Source organism: Opisthocomus hoazin, chromosome 1 (genome assembly GCF_030867145.1).
Source record: "Opisthocomus hoazin isolate bOpiHoa1 chromosome 1, bOpiHoa1.hap1, whole genome shotgun sequence".
NCBI classification, from domain to species: domain Eukaryota; kingdom Metazoa; phylum Chordata; class Aves; order Opisthocomiformes; family Opisthocomidae; genus Opisthocomus; species Opisthocomus hoazin.
The window spans coordinates 147,847,363-147,863,345 of NC_134414.1; the positions used below are offsets into that span (position 1 = coordinate 147,847,363).

The following is a 15,983-nucleotide window of genomic DNA, read 5'->3' on the forward strand; positions in this document are numbered from 1 at the left end:
GACACGGTAATTCTCTGAACATATATTAAACGAGAAAGATAAACGCTTCATATCCACTGAGGGCAAGACAGGACACAATGTTGTTAAGATGGAGCAATGGAGACTGATTTTCTCCCTTGACACTAGTGATTTCCCTGTCAGTTAAGACACTTGGGAAAACTGTGTAAAGAGAAGGATAATTAAGCACTGTTACAGGTCAACTGAGGCAAACCACAAAGCTCTGCATGGGACACTTCCAGAACAGAATATACCACTCAAAAATTATTTAAGTAGTAACCTCTGGTTTGGGCCAATAGAATGGACTGGATTACTTGTTAAAGTTTTTTCTAGCCTACCTTCTATATTTTGGTATACTATCTGCCAGTTTCAGTGTAAGTGCTCTAAGTTTGCCTTCAGCAAGAACAGCAGTAAGCTGGAGCTCATCAAAAGACCGCAGGAAGGAAGCACACAGTCATTACCTTCTCCACAGAAGCACTTGCAGAGAGAGATTGCTAAGGATTCAACTGGCAAGTCAGCACGTCCTCATAGCCAAAAGGTATCAAAAAACGATGACAGATGTAACAAAACCAGAACCAAAGATACTTTGAGTATGGACATTCTGTTAACCATAGATAACAATCAAATCAACATACAAAACCCCAATCTAAAGCCAGATTAGGATAGCTGTATAACGAACTCAAGATGCAGATTTTTTTTTTTTGCCAAGCATATGGTTTAAAGTCTATTAACATGATTTCTTTTCCTTAAAGCAAAAAAATCTGAACCTGAAAATTTAAGAGATTTTAAGGAGATACAATGGACAGTTACTAGCTTTGACTTTCACTGAGTGCTTGTTTCCTCTCCTTGAAACTCTCCCACTAACCACTACAATTTTCACTTCAATTTTACCACATATTTAATTTGTTGATAGGATTCCTTTTCCTATTATTATAGAGTTCTGATCTGGTATTTTTATTTGGATCGTAAGCATATCATCAGTGATACCAGCTGTAGCTGCTACTCTACCAACATCAGTATTCTGCCTCCAACAGTAGATATGGGATATTCAGAAAATGAAACAAATCCACAATTCACCTATCAAATCATGCAATAACAAGCAGCATAAGACAGGTGAATTCTTTTTCTGAATTAATCAGCATTCAACTTACACTCTGGACCATGAGAGCTGCTTACCTTTAACTTCACAGGTAATTTTAACTTCACACATTTTATTGAGTCATAAAACAAAATCTTTTCTTTCCAAGGTACTTAAATTCTTGCCAAGATGATTAACTAAAATTCTGGAACAGACCGGAGAAGCAAAAAACAACTGGAAGACTCTTCTCCCCAAAACACAGGTAAACATAGTAGTAATTCTTCAGCTCACTCTATTACATGACACATTCATATGGAAGGAGGCATACAGGAAAAAAAACATCCAAAACAGCACCATAATTCTGCCCCAAGAATAACACAGGTCAGCTATAATCAATGAGTGCTTCAGAATAGCTGTGTTTTATACACATAAAGTAAGATGTAGGATCCAGAACACATCCGGATCTCAGCTTCATACTGCTGGCTCACCTCTAGGAAAACAAACAAAACACAGAAATCTCCTACTAGGTCGATTAGAAGTTCATTGAAGACTTTGAAGTTTGGGTCCAGACTGTAGCCAGCTCATCCAGACTTGTGCTCAGGCTTGGGAAAGACACGAGTTCTCTATAAGCCCAGGCACCCCAGCTTTCCTGCTGTCACAGGCATATTCATTTCACACCAGTGAATCCTTTAGTAAAGTCCCCTGGCCTTAAAAGGGATCAGCTCTGAGGGTCCAAGGCTCTTGTATCTCGAATCGAAACTGCCTCTTGCCTATGTCAGAGTAGTTAATATTTAGGCCACAGTGGCATTTACTCAGTCGGCCACTGGAAGAACTTTCTGGGAACCAGACTCCAAACCCAGTCCTCTTCTAAAAGGACTCTATGACCCCTGGACAAGTCAGTCGGCATCTTTGCTCCCTCTCTGCACACACCTATTTTTGTCTATTTTAAGTTGGAAACACTTCAGGCAGGATTGCATCTCACTAAATATCCACGTGAACAGAGCTGCATAGTGTCACTGACAACAAATACTCCTCCTGATCACGCATGTGTTACCTAATCTGGTTCTGCTGTATCAGGTTATTCCCCATAGGAAAACTGAGGTACAGGAAAACAAGGCATCTTGCTGAATTCCTATCGCTGCTCACACAGCCCAATCCATTAGCCCAGTCCTAGTGGTTTAGGATCAAGCCAAGGAAAGGTCCACATACAGATGCCAGCAACAACTGAATTAGTTGTGGTGCTGACAATAATACTACGGCAGGGGGAAGGATTTCTGCTAAGGCTGCTCAAAGTCAGCCAAAACACAGGCTACGCTTTCAGCAAGTGCAGTGTGGGTCACTTTGGTTTCTGTGCCATGGTACCTTGTCACAACCTTCCCTCTCACTGCTGAGGAGGTGCCGTCCCTGCTCATAATCATCAGTGGTTAAAATTACGCCTTAGTCTAGTCAAACATATATTCTGTACAACTTTTTTACTTTCACATTCTTCATAAGTGGTCTTTTGGGGAGTTGCTTGGTAGGGGTGTTGTTCTGTTTTCATTTTATGTGCAAGCTGGACAGTGTAGAGCAGAGGCATTTTGATCCAAATCAGAACCTCTTACGTTCCTCATAGTTACAGTTGTATCAGAGTTCAGGTGAAACAGTGCCAACATTTTCAGACTGCTCTCTGAAGGTTTCAGCTGGAATACCTTCTGGACAGTAGCTGTTTTTGGGAAGTCCACCTAAGGCCAAAATTCCATAGAAATGTTTCTTGCAAGAACTGAACTACAGCCCTACAGCAGAGCTCCTTTCTGTACTGGACCTGGGAACCAACAGAAGTCTCTCTCTCTCTCTCTACTTCGTCACCATTTCCCTTGAGTGCATTCAGCACTGAGGCTGCATTTCCATCTATCTTGTCTTAGTCTGATACTTTGTGGGAACGCAGAACACAAATAGTTACCTAGAACAGAACCTCGTCCCTCCTGCCCGAAGAGCTCGTATGCCTTTGCACATCCTCCTTGCATTTTTCAAATCTTTCGTGCACCTTCCTGTCCTCATCCATGGCTCCAGTCTAAGGCAAAAGCCTTCACCTGGGCAGTAACTTTCACACAAGTGGTTTTGTAATGTTTCAATCACCACACACTATAAGCAGCTATATACAACAAAAAATTAAACTATCACTAAGAAAACTCTTTTTCAACTAGGTTTATCCTCAGCCAACTCAGAGCATTCTTTTCCAAATATAAACTTAGCTTACTAGAACTATAAATCATTGATGTATTTGTAAACCTCAGGGACCTTAACTGCAAATTTCTCAACTCACATAAGCAGTACTGGACCTGATTAAAAAAACTGCCCATGAATCAGCCTGGCTCTCAGAAACATTACTAAACTCAGACAACTGCGCACCATATATATCCCCCCAATAAACACCAGCTCCTGACAAATTAACATCAACTGGATGTTTCTGCAGCAAAAAATTCACTAGCTTTGTATCTCACAAAGATGATGGGCAGAGGAGAGTTGGACAGAATTGAAGCTGCATCAGCTTCACACAGCAGGCTATGACGCAGTTTTCTTTAATCCAGTAAATCCATATGCGGTGCCAGTGAGTGGATTACCAGACTGGGTTCAGAAGAAGCATCTGCAATGTGTCATCATTTACATGAGTTCAGAGTACATGTAAAAAAATTTTTTTATCCTCTCCATGCTCCACCCCTAGGCTTGGCTAAATTTTTTGATCATATTATATTCATTTTACACTGATATAAACACACCTAACCAAAAGACAGGCTTACTTCCTTTTCCAATATTTTCAGCTGATTGCATACTCGCTTGTGCAGGTCTCAATAAAAATCAACAGCCAGGAAAAACAACAAAGCAAATTTGGACATGTTAAAATCATATTCTCGACAGGTCTCTGGTGAACTTTGCAGAGGTTACACTCAATATGAAGTTCTCCCTTTTCATTTGCTTTAGTTTCCCTCTTTTAGCAAACAAGGTGACAAATGATTAGGCGCAAACAGAATTTTTAATGGCAGTCCCCCCCCCTCAATTTCCACAAGCCCGGACAACATAAGCTTAAAGGTCATGTAATGTGGTTTGTTGCGTCCTTTTTCCCAAATATTTTACATTTCCACTTCTTCATTTTTTTCCAGATCATGTACAAACATGAACCAACCCTCACAGCAGCCTTACCAAATGCAGCTACTGGACTGTTATCATCCTCTAATGCATACACAGAGGTCAAGAAGACAAATGACTTGTGTAAGATCATACACATTATCAGCAAAAAACAAGGTCAGAACTCACGAGATGATTCCAGCCTCCTTGCAGCACAGTGCTCTCTTTAGCTAAAAACCGCAGGCACAGCTTCAGCCATTTTTGCATCTTTGAAGGATGTGACCAAACTTTGCAATCGAAAGGCTCAAAGGGTTTAAAGTTGGCCTTGCTTAATTCCATTTCTTAGGAGTACACATCAAATAATGCATGATGTGGTAGCAGAAAGAGTCCAAGCAATATTAAATGAAATACAAAGGGAATCTCACAGGGCAGAAAGGTTATATCCCTAACACAGCTCTGTGGCGATCACACCTGGAATACTTCATTCAGCTCTGGAGAACTCATTTCCTGAATGACAATAACAAGCCAGAGGAAGATCACAGGAGACCCATAAAAATGTTAAGCAAGCAGAGAGGGACTGACTTACAAAGAGAGATTAAAAGAGCTAAGGATGGATTGACTGACTAAATCTTAAGAAGGGGACGTGACAACTGTCTGCAAGTATTGGAAGAGCATTAGCAAGAGCAAAGAATTATTTCAGAGAAACAACAGTTTACAGATACGGGAAGTGGTAGTAAATTAAAAATTACTAAAACATTTATTGATCAAAAAAGTAATTTTAATAGCAAAATCTAGTAAAGTATGGGCGAGACCTGATAACATGCTTAACCAACACTACTGCTTCTCAACTTCTCATCCTTGAAGAACACAAAAATTATCAGCTAAATGCCGAAAACACTTTATTTTGAAATTTTAGGTTGAAAAAAAGTCTTGATATTTCCCCTATGGAATATTCTCTCCCTGGTTGGGGAAATTTCAGACAACTTTAACCCTGAAGAAACACAGACCTGTCAGGCCCATTGCTTTTGCGCTATCCCAGGTATAAGCTATAGCTCTGACTAGGAGCTCCCTGACACAAGTAGACCAGCATGAATGGACTGATGAACAACGTCCCAAATAGGGCGTTCGCCAGTGGCTCCTGTCTCTCATCTAACCATCCCGAAAAACAGACGTGAAAATAAACACCAGATCCTGTTCCATTCGGCTTTGAGATAATTTGCAACAAAGAGGGAAATAAACCACTCAATATTTAGTATTTTCTGTTACTCCTCTTTGTTTTCTCCAGGAAACAGGACAGGAACATCAGGACACAAAAGGCTCCATCTGTCAAACTGAAGCAAAACTTGCAACAGAGTCACCAATCCACTTGTTCACCCTGCCCTTCTGCTGAGGGCTACCATGCCTTGCATGAGCCTGCAGAGGGAACAGGTATGCTTGTGACTTAGCCAGTAGGGTTCACTCCTGTTTTTCACCTGAATAACAGCATAGTAATTCACTACTGGGCTTTTACTTGGATCTGACTTACAGAGTGATCAAGATCTGTGGATGAAAAGCACAAGGGAACCACAAACTTGTGTTATAACTATGTCAGCTTTGGGTTCCTTTGTCTTGGGAAATGCTCTTTTTCAGCTACCAAACTTCAATGACACCTTTTAAAGGGTTCTATTTGTCTCATTTTATTAAACCTGCTAGTTCTTAAGAAAAGCAGTGACTGTCTACTCTATAAAATATGAGTGCAAACAATAAGTACATAAAAAGCCTGTTGCTGGTTGGCCAATTTCCATATAACCTAATATGGTTAAGAAAATGTTTGACTGGAGCCCAGAGCAGAGTGCCAAACTTAACAACTCTGCAGTAAGCAGAGTGCCACAGAGCCCTCTGCTTAGGCTCACCGTAATTTCAGTTTGGTGTAGTTACTACGTATTCACATGAACTAGACCATAATTGTACTTCTGCACAGTTACAAAACCCAGATACTTTTGTTCTCTCTCCCCTGCCAATGAAGATTAACACTAGCTGCCATACAAGGCTTCAGAGACAGAAGCTCCTTGGAGTGTTGCCCTTCTTGGGCGAGATATATTAAGGAAATCCTGGGTATCCCAAGGATATAAAAGAACCTGCACTGTACGAGGCACTCAGCGTTTGTGTAAACATCCCAGAAAGTGAAGGTTTTAAAGGGCTCCAAATACAAGAACACACTTTCTATGTGTACCGCTAACGTACATATGAGAGGTTTTACAATATCAAGTTCCATATGCAGGGCAGGTATGTTCCTCACTATCTGTCTTGCTGCTACCACCATTTATGAAACTCAGCAAGGCACAGATTGCTTCTCTGGCTCTGAGCCCACTGCAAAATAAACCTGGCCCGCTCATGTTACCTATTTGCATTTCCATCTTTCAAACTTCGCCAGGCAGCAAGTGGTTTAGGATTTTTAAAATAGTTTAGACAAAAAACGGTGACAAAACAAAGGAATGACATTATCAAGGACAGTCTTTAAGTCACACTTCAGTCCTCTCACTTACTCTTTAATGCCACTGAAATCATTGTGAAGTCTGATAACAGGGATTTGGCGACAGAGGAAAAGCGGTTCGTTGAGCTTGTATCAATGAAACAAGTCACTTTAGGCATTAAAAGAACAATGCTACCTTCATTATGCAAAAAGGTTAGCCGGCCTCTCCCAGGTCATTTCCTATGAGATCATGTGTAGACTTGGAAACAGAAGCAACTGGTCTCAGGAAGTTTGGAAGCCTTTTATGGATAGTATTAACAAGGCACAGGCTGTTCCCTAAAACTGATTGTACATCAAATTCCATGACAGCCACGTGCCCTTAACTGGAATTCCTTTAGCGTATATGATAGTACCCACAACCACCAAAAAAAAGCAACATTTCTGTCATTTAATCCCTGTGACTTTTTTTTTTTTTTTTTTTGAGTACTGGGTATTAATTGTAATTTTCTGGATGTGGATAGCATACAAAAGGTTACAATGGGATATCTGTTAGGTTCCCTAAACGTTAAAGCATCCTACAGAATTTAGCAACAACTTTGTAAAAAGTTAAATACCTGTCTTACACAGGTAGAACAAAAAGTGCTACACTGCAAGATTTTAGAATGATACCTAATAATTATGTGAAAACAATATTGTTTTTTTCTTCTCCAGTAAGTACTAACAGAAAAACATACATCTACACAAAACCACATCACTGTTTGAAAAATAGTAGGGTGGGGTTTGGGGTTTTTTGTGTTTTGTTTTTTTGTTTGTTTGTTGTGGGTTTTTTTGCTATTTAAGGTCTTAGCTAATGCATTTACTACCAATCACATTTTCCAGTCAGTTGAGTTACCACGCATTCATTCTCAATACAAAAATTAGAAAGTAAAACCAGCAACAGCACTCCTTTTCTAAGAATTAATGTTGTCCATTTTCTTATTTTTTTTTGTTTTACATCTGGGCATTATTTTCCTGGTGATGCATATGAACAAGACAGATGCCTCATATGCACCAGGACTGCCCTGTCATTCCAGGCAGACCTGCGAGTCTATGAACACACCCCAAATGCTGTAACTCTGTTTGGAAGTGTCTAGGTGTAATATGCAGGCTCTGTCCCTCAGCCTCTTTAGCAAGGTTTATGCATCACTTGGGTTTCATATTAACTCTTTGGCAATGCATAAACTGCATGCTGATCTTTTTAACACCTGCACTGTAAGAGGCTAAATTTCACCGTGGGAGGCAAACTAATCTGTTAATTGCACTAGCTAACATTCATCTATCCATTAACAATGATATTAGCAGATTTTGTTCTCAGCTAAAAGTAACACAACATTTTCAAAGAGTAGCTCTGAAAGGAAACTAATAGTCTTCTCTCTTGTTTACAGACTGGGGGAGAGAGGTGTGGACATGTGCAGTTACCTACACAAGCCCAGTTGGTTGTTCCACAGCAGCACCTCCTGCATCCCAGCTAAGTGCTTCTCCCCACCGCGCTGGACATTCTCCAACCACCTGCAAGGTCCTAATGGTAATATAATCCGCATCACTGTAGCCATGGCTGGACAACCAAAACGTTTAGAGTGAAGATTCCCCTAGTGTCATACTGCCATCTCTTCTTAGAAATAAGACACATTTTTGTTCTTGTTGGGACTGAAGAGAAATAAGAGGCACCTCAGCAGAGGAATTAAAACCTCACGAACTTATTACAATTATTTACTATCTGTTAAATGATAATTCGTGTTCTCTGTGCCAAAGAGGATGCAACAACTAAAGACAACGGCTGCATTTGCTCTGTTTGGCGAATAGCCACCGCAGCACAATCTCCGAGGAATCCATCCTTAGAGCCTTGCCTATGGCTATTTATAACTGAGAAATATTAGAGGATTCACATCTTCAACCCTGCAAAAACAAGACCTTTGGCCTTAACATTTCTTTGGGAAGTGCTTGAGAAGGCTGTTACTCTGCAACAAAGTTTCCTTCCATTAAAATTTCCTCTTAAAATATATGGCCGAAAGGAGGAACACTAGACCTCAAATACACCACAAATATGGACAAGTCTGCTTGCAGGCATTTGGAGGCTGGGAATTTGCCCAAAACATTATCCTTACAGAATTAAACAACTGTTAGTCAGTATAGTTAACAGCCTCAAAAAAAAAATTTTATTCTGACACGCCTTTGTCAGAACAGCTCAACAATTGCATACTGCACTGTTTTCCACTGCTTAAGGATTAATTATTCCCAAAGAGTGAAACTGGAGCCTTTAGAGTTCTACATGCAAATAAAAAAAAGTGTTTAGGAGCCAATACCGTCCAAAAAACTATCACTTTTAGATTTCTATTACTCCTGGCTTTAGCCCAGCTCACCCTGCCTCTCATTTCACTCATCTCCTGATACAAACTGTGATAGCTAGAGCGCAGAAGAGCAGGAAGCTACAGCTGACCACACAAACTCAGCATGCACTCAGGACTCTGCCCTGCTTGGGACTCCTGGATCTGCCTGATGAACACCTGTCATCATAAAAGGCAGACTAGAAAAACGCTACGAGACAGGCAACACGACTCAAAGGCAAGCCTTTATCTGCCATTCACTCGCTAAGAGTTAGTATAGACACAATAGTCTTCAGTTCTGCCATGTATATTATCATGACTTCTTGGTACACTTACAAAATGTTACCCTCATGGGAAAAGTCAAGATCAGATCTATGATATCCTTCATCCAAGACACAGCCCTTGATAGTGGCCAGTCATTTCAGAGAGGTGTTCAACAGGGTAACCATTCAAGGCAAGTCACTTCCTCACCTCCTCATCAAGGCCGGCTTCTTCAATGAAGTTTTAAATCCCTTTTACTTTTTTCCTTATTCTTCACTACTATAACTCTGTATTGTATTACTATTTTATATTAATGTCCCATCCTATTGGATCCATGACATCATAACCTCCGCCTGTGTAGTCAGAATGATAGAGTTCCCTCACTTGGAGCAATTTGGGCTAAACAGCTATTATAAAGCAAGTGCAGCCTGGGAACACTTATTTTATTATCATTGCTTAGCAAGTCTCCTATCAAGTGCTGAAGCAACAATCTTTTGAAAGGCAAATTTCCTCCCACCTGGCAAGCAGAATTGTTTTACATGTCCCTATCAAACTAAAACCAGAACACCTAGGGAATATAGAGTCACTGACTTTGCTAACATACTCAGCAACATTATTATCTTAATGACATATAATAGTCTCCATATTCATAACTTTCACTAGGAGAAAGACTAGTATGGCTGTTGAGCTGAAATAATTACCTCAGTCTGTACCCTGTGCGTCCAACTGATGTGTGTGTGCAAAGATGACCGCACATAGGTTTAATGACAAAAAAAAAAAAACATTAAGCCTTCTCAAGGGAAGAAATGCTTCCTCCCCATTCAGGTAATGCCCAGGGACCACAGGACCCATGACATGAAGCATTTCTCCAGTGTTTCAGAGAGCTAGATTACCATGCACATACTTACTCCTAATCCTTAGCACACAAAACACTAACACAAGGAAACATCAAAGAAGAGAAGGCTGTGAGGGGACCGTATAAATGCTTATAAATATCTGAAGGGTGGGTGTCAGGAGGATGGGCCCAAGCTCTTTTCAGTGGTGCCCAGTGACAGGACAAGGGGCAATGGGCACAAACTGAGGCACAGGAAGTTCCGTCTGAACATGAGGAAGAACTTCTTCCCTCTGAGGGTGACGGAGCACTGGAACAGGCTGCCCAGGGAGGTTGTGGAGTCTCCTTCTCTGGAGATATTCAAGACCCGCCTGGACAAGGTCCTGTGCGGCCTGCTGTAGGTGACGCTGCTTCGGCAGGGGGGTTGGACTGGGTGACCCACAGAGGTCCCTTCCAACCCCGACCATTCTGTGATTCTGTAAGACCCCCCCCAAATACCCATGCAATTTCTGACAGTTTGTCCAGTCAAAGACTAGCATAAACTATCTTCCCAATGTGTTAAACTAAGCTGAATACTGACCACCCAGAATGGCCTCTTTCCACCCCAGACCTTGAGTTTCAAAGGAAGCTAAGCTAACACTGAAGTGCTGCTTGTGACAGCAATTGTCTCAACTGAACAGAAAATACCTTCAGAGAAAACTTACATATATATATATATATAAAAGCATTAATAGCATATCTCACCAGTTACGATGCCCCTGAGCCTGGAAGATGCTGCCTCTTCAGGTCCCAAGGGAGTCTTTGAGTAACCAAACAGTTATCACAGGCACTGGAAAGACAGATGTGTTTATGGGTGGGAATGAAGAGGACACCAAAGGCAGAAGGACTTTACAGTAAGGATGATCTAGAAAGCAGACCAGATCTTGATCCTCACTGCAGTTACTAGGTGCTATTACACCACTAACTAAGCTGTCTTGCAGCTCCTTTTCTTTTTTCCATGACTCCTCCGAGAGGAAGAAGAAAATCCCAAGCGAGAAAGGGCAGACTGCACTATGCATCCAAAGTTCCGTTAAGGTAAAAGAGTTGCTTCCACTTGCAGGGAAAACTGCTCCATTCACCTGATCTTGCTGCCATGACTGTATCCCAATCACAGAGTAATGCTATCCTGAGAACAGCCTGGGAAACATCAGCCACAGAACTGAGAATTTTAATAGCCAAACTGCATTGATTAATATGGAGCCAAACCTGATTATGCCCCCATGATTCACTTCACAAAAAATATCTGAGGGAATTCCCTATTTGTCTTGGCTGTAGACCAGCATGGGTCCTTGATTGCTGGCTGCCTCCAGACAAAGATGCAAAAACATATGGCTATTTCTGCATAGCTGCTCGAATGCATTTACCCAGTTTTCAGCGACAGGTGGTTTGTCTGCCTTCACATGTACTTAGCCACCTTGCGACTGTTACAGTGATAGAACAGCCACCTCCTAGTAGTAGCCAGGATAAACGAGAACAGCTGGGCAGTGTGTGGTGAGAATGAAAATTGCCTCTCAGCAATGCCTCAGCAGGACAGCTGGAGGGAGTTCTTGGGAGAATAGACTCAGATATATTCCACTTGGAGTAAGATAAGGTGTAAGTAAGGGAAACTGCTGGGAGGTTCTGGTGGCTCCCATCCCCTTCAATCGACAGAGTCAGCGAAAAGACAAAACTACCAAATGTCTATACACTTAAAAGACAAAAGGCTGGTATCGCAACTTCCAGAGAAATTTTATTTATCTGTTAAACCAGGTGAAGAAAGATCTCAGAAATCAGCTGGCTTCACAATCAGCCTTTAACTGGACAAATAAACAGTTTATCTTCCATGTTCTGCACCTAACCAACACAATCAGCAGATGTGTTTAAAGAGTATTCATTAGACTAACTGGTTTGAGCAAGAGATGTAACAAAGCTCTGGAAAAATATATCATGCTTTTGCAAATGGCACTGCATTTTTGCATCATTTCTTCTAAATTCCTAAGCAGTAGTGTTGAGGAGGGGGTTGCCTGTCTTAGGGAATTTTGAGGGCCTTGTTTTAATTTTATACTGCCTGCCAAATGAGGTCTTATGAAGACATCATGCAATGGGATGATCAGGGAGTCAAAGTCTCCACAGCACATACAGTACTGTGCTCCACCATGGGTAAACACAACTTGTACCCCATTGCTTTACAAAAACAAGCACCACCTTTACTGGCCTAAGAACTACCAAGATGGAAAGTCACAGGTGTCCAGCTGAGGTGGCAGTTCCTACAGGAAACTCTACTCTGGACCTTCATAAGACTGCATCACAGTAAGTGCTGAAGACATCCGCTTTTTCCGAGGTTTGTCAAATCCAGGAGATCTGGTGAAAGGAATACAGATTCCCTCTGAACGTTGCAGAGGTCCAGGTTTCTGGACTATCTCATCCTCAATAAAACTCCCTTTAAAGTCCATAGGTGTTGAATGTTATAATCCACAGAAAAAGCTAGATCTATCCTTGCATCAAACACAAAGCTGCTCCAGTCATTATTAAAATCCAATGACTGACCTGCCATTCAGGAGTTACATAGCTACATGAGGTGATCCAGTTCTCTCAAGCAGGAATTCAGCTTTTACACTGCTCACCCTACAAAACTTACTGTAGCCGTGGAAAAAAGAAATACACTATCATTTACGTATGATGAAGAAAATAAAAATTCAAAGGTGCAATACAGTAGAGTTAAACAGCATTTAATTCCTGACCGCTGAGATATTTCAGAGATAACGCTCCAAAGGTGGACATTAGTCTTAATCAGAACATCATCTCATTTCCATTCGAAGGCTTTCACCTAGCCTTCTTTCCTGTGATACCTTAACATCAAGTCATTATTAAGTGCTCACATTCACAAGGTACTTAAGCATGCTCCTCACCAACCAAACAAGATTACTCACCTACTTAAAGTTAGGCACATATTTGTTAAGACAGAGCCAAAACATACATGCACACACATACACCTGAACAAGGACATGTTTTTCTTTCCTGGGCTAGTTTTATTCTGTAGTCCAAAGCACAGTACCAAAAAAAAAAAATCCATTATGCCACATCTCTTCAAGAATTCCTCAGTGAAACAAAATTAATTAATATATTTTACACAATTTATTTCCTAACTGTATTGACATTTTCCATACGTAAAATCTGTATTTGTGCCCTCAAAGCTATCAAAATCTGAATTGTCTCCCATAAGGAAACAATAATCAAACATCTAAGAAACGAAAGACTACAAATGAGTGAACACTAATGACTAGGCAGGATTTGAGCCAGAGGAGTGTTTTATCCACTTATCAATATACTTTTACACTGTTTTATACTATATAGCCTGCAAAATACCAAAGTCAAGGGACACCAACAAGTAAAAAGATTGTGTAAAATTAAGCTATTTGCTTGATACTCAAGCAATCTCTGGATGCCATACCTAAAGAAAAGTTGAGACTAAATTATCTTGCACTTCTTTCCTAAAGGAGGCCAAAGTGTGATACAAATGAATTTACCTTATTATTTCTTTAATCTTTTGTATAGATCATCTCATCATTATATTTACTTACATCTAGTGACCAGGTTGGGGAAACAGAGGCACAGATACCAAACCCAAACAACTGTGGAAACATAATCTTTCTCTTCTTCAGGTTGCCAGTCCTCTCTTTCTTTCATAATTTTATAGCTACAGATAGCTATTTTGAAACAGAGAAACACACCATCTATATTTTTATGGGCAAACCAGAGCATGTTTTTCTAACGCTTTTTTCCATGGTGAAATTCTGTTCTCTGTAGAAAGGGGGAAATTATCTTTTTCAGAAAATAAAGTCACTACAGCATAGATCGCAAGACATTAGTCAAATATTTTTGAGAAATTCCTTCCCTTCAATTTAACTTGACCACTACAATAAGCAAGATGGATTCTGTGGGTTGCTTTTGCATATTGGAACAAGCTTTGTGTAAACATGGTATAGCACCATAATTTTTTGTAAGTCAAGCAAAGCAACCAAGTACACATTGTATATCTCTCCCCTTCCTCAAAATAAAAATTAATGGTAAAGAAACTCATAAGTTTTATGAGCTAGTCCTTAAAACTTGTACATCTGTAAGTTGTGCAGATGAACCCAGAGCACAATTTTTTAATGGTTTAGGCCATTTTGGTGACATGAACGAGCATGAGATCTCGTTTACTGTTACACTGCTGCTTATTTGACATCAGGTCAACCAAGGCAGTGTGAGTGCAGCTGTAGAATCAGGCCTGAGCTCCGAGGAAGATGAGCTGCAGGGCTTTGCACCCATCCCATTTTACAAAGATGGGGGCCTATGGACCAGTCTCTTCCCGCATCAGTACGTAAGAGTGTCAGGATGTTATAAGTCGATTAGAAATTGGGTTGAGGCACCACAGTCTTTCACAGCAGGGCAATCCTGGTGGGCTTTTTCCGTGGTATTAAACATGGGAACACTTAAGTAGTAGAGACTACATTAGCGAACAAAAGCGATGGCACCGAGGGCTACCTACTTCCATTCTCCTGGAAGGGACTCGATCCTGTTTTCTATAATCTAAATAAGGAAAAATAATGTCTAACTTCATTGTCACACCCATGAAATACCACACCCTTTGAAGTTTCATTTGGCCAAAATGCTGAGGGCAACTCCCCCCATTATGGCACAAACATTTAAATATCTATAGAAATCAAACTTCAATTTCTGAACTACTTCGGAGCCCTGGCTCAGGGCTATTAAAGTAGGAGGTGTGAACAGCAGCCAAGCAACTCACTGAAACCATATCAGGTATGGCATTGATTCAGAGGAAAGCATTATATGTGCTGAATTATCCCGATTTCCAGCAATTCTAGCTGCAGAAGCTCCCATGGATTACTTGGCCTGTTTTTTTCAGCTCCTGAGATCACAAGACATCACGACCCAAGTGAATCAGGGCTGCAGAGGTTTTAGAGGAGACAAATAGCAAAAATATCTTTCAGTGCAATCAGCAACACCATCTTCCACTTATGGTCACATGAAGAGACAACATGAAAACCACTACCCATCACAGACAGTACCTCCTCTTTGATGTCCTAATAGCAAGAAACACACTGTGCAGAATCACGCATATACACAACCATATCCAAAATATTCAATAGGGTAGTCATCCTCAGATGTAGATTCCCAACTCCTACAGCTAAAGACAGAAATGTGACAGAAAGGCATAATAGGTTGCAGCTTATAGACTTCTCATGTGCTTTTGAAAATCTCCCTTAAGATATTTTTCACAAGCTTTATATATGCATATTTATATGTATGACTGGATAAGGGGACATAGTTAAAATGGCAAAACAGTAATTCTGCCTGCCACAGCAAGGGATCTTCTTTTACACTTTTTTCTTACCTGTTAAAAGAAGTCCTTTAATATCTCCCCTAACAACATTCAAGAGACCTAAAGCAGTTTTGCCTGTTAGTTGAATGAGAGTAGCACTTATTTTTTTCACAGTATTTTTCACCACTGATGTGAAAAAGCAGTTAACCATAACCTTACTGACTACTCTATATGTGATCTTCAATTATACAACAGGGGAAAAAAAAAAAAACCAATGCAGGTTATCTGTTGTTTCTTTGTCAGCCTACAAAACACGGTATATGCATGAATGTTGCACGTGTAGGCAGAATCCAGTTTTAAAATCTCTGATCAGACATTTTTGGTTAAAACTCCCAACACTCACCCATCTATCCTACTGCCTCTGTCATTTCTGGTATCAATCATCAGCAGAAATATTTACATCTTAGAAAAGAATGGCTTTTTTGAGAATCCTTTAAGTTTTGCATGTATTTACTCCAAAGAAGGTCATGTCTCATTTTACACATTTTTCCCCT

General features: G+C 40.5%; 1 protein-coding gene across 7 annotated transcripts in view; it reads right to left on the reverse strand.

Annotated features, from left to right (window-relative positions):
- The window catches only part of CALD1 (caldesmon 1), a 200,971-nt gene that overhangs the window by 148,334 nt on the left and 36,654 nt on the right, over window positions 1-15,983 (reverse strand). The window contains exon 2 of one of the 7 annotated variants that reach the window (XM_075440663.1): window positions 10,830-10,914. The exons of the other annotated variants lie outside the window; for them this stretch is intronic. The gene's annotated coding sequence lies outside the window, so the exon portion shown is untranslated. The remainder of the gene's footprint in view (window positions 1-10,829; window positions 10,915-15,983) is intronic. 7 annotated transcript variants of the gene reach the window in all.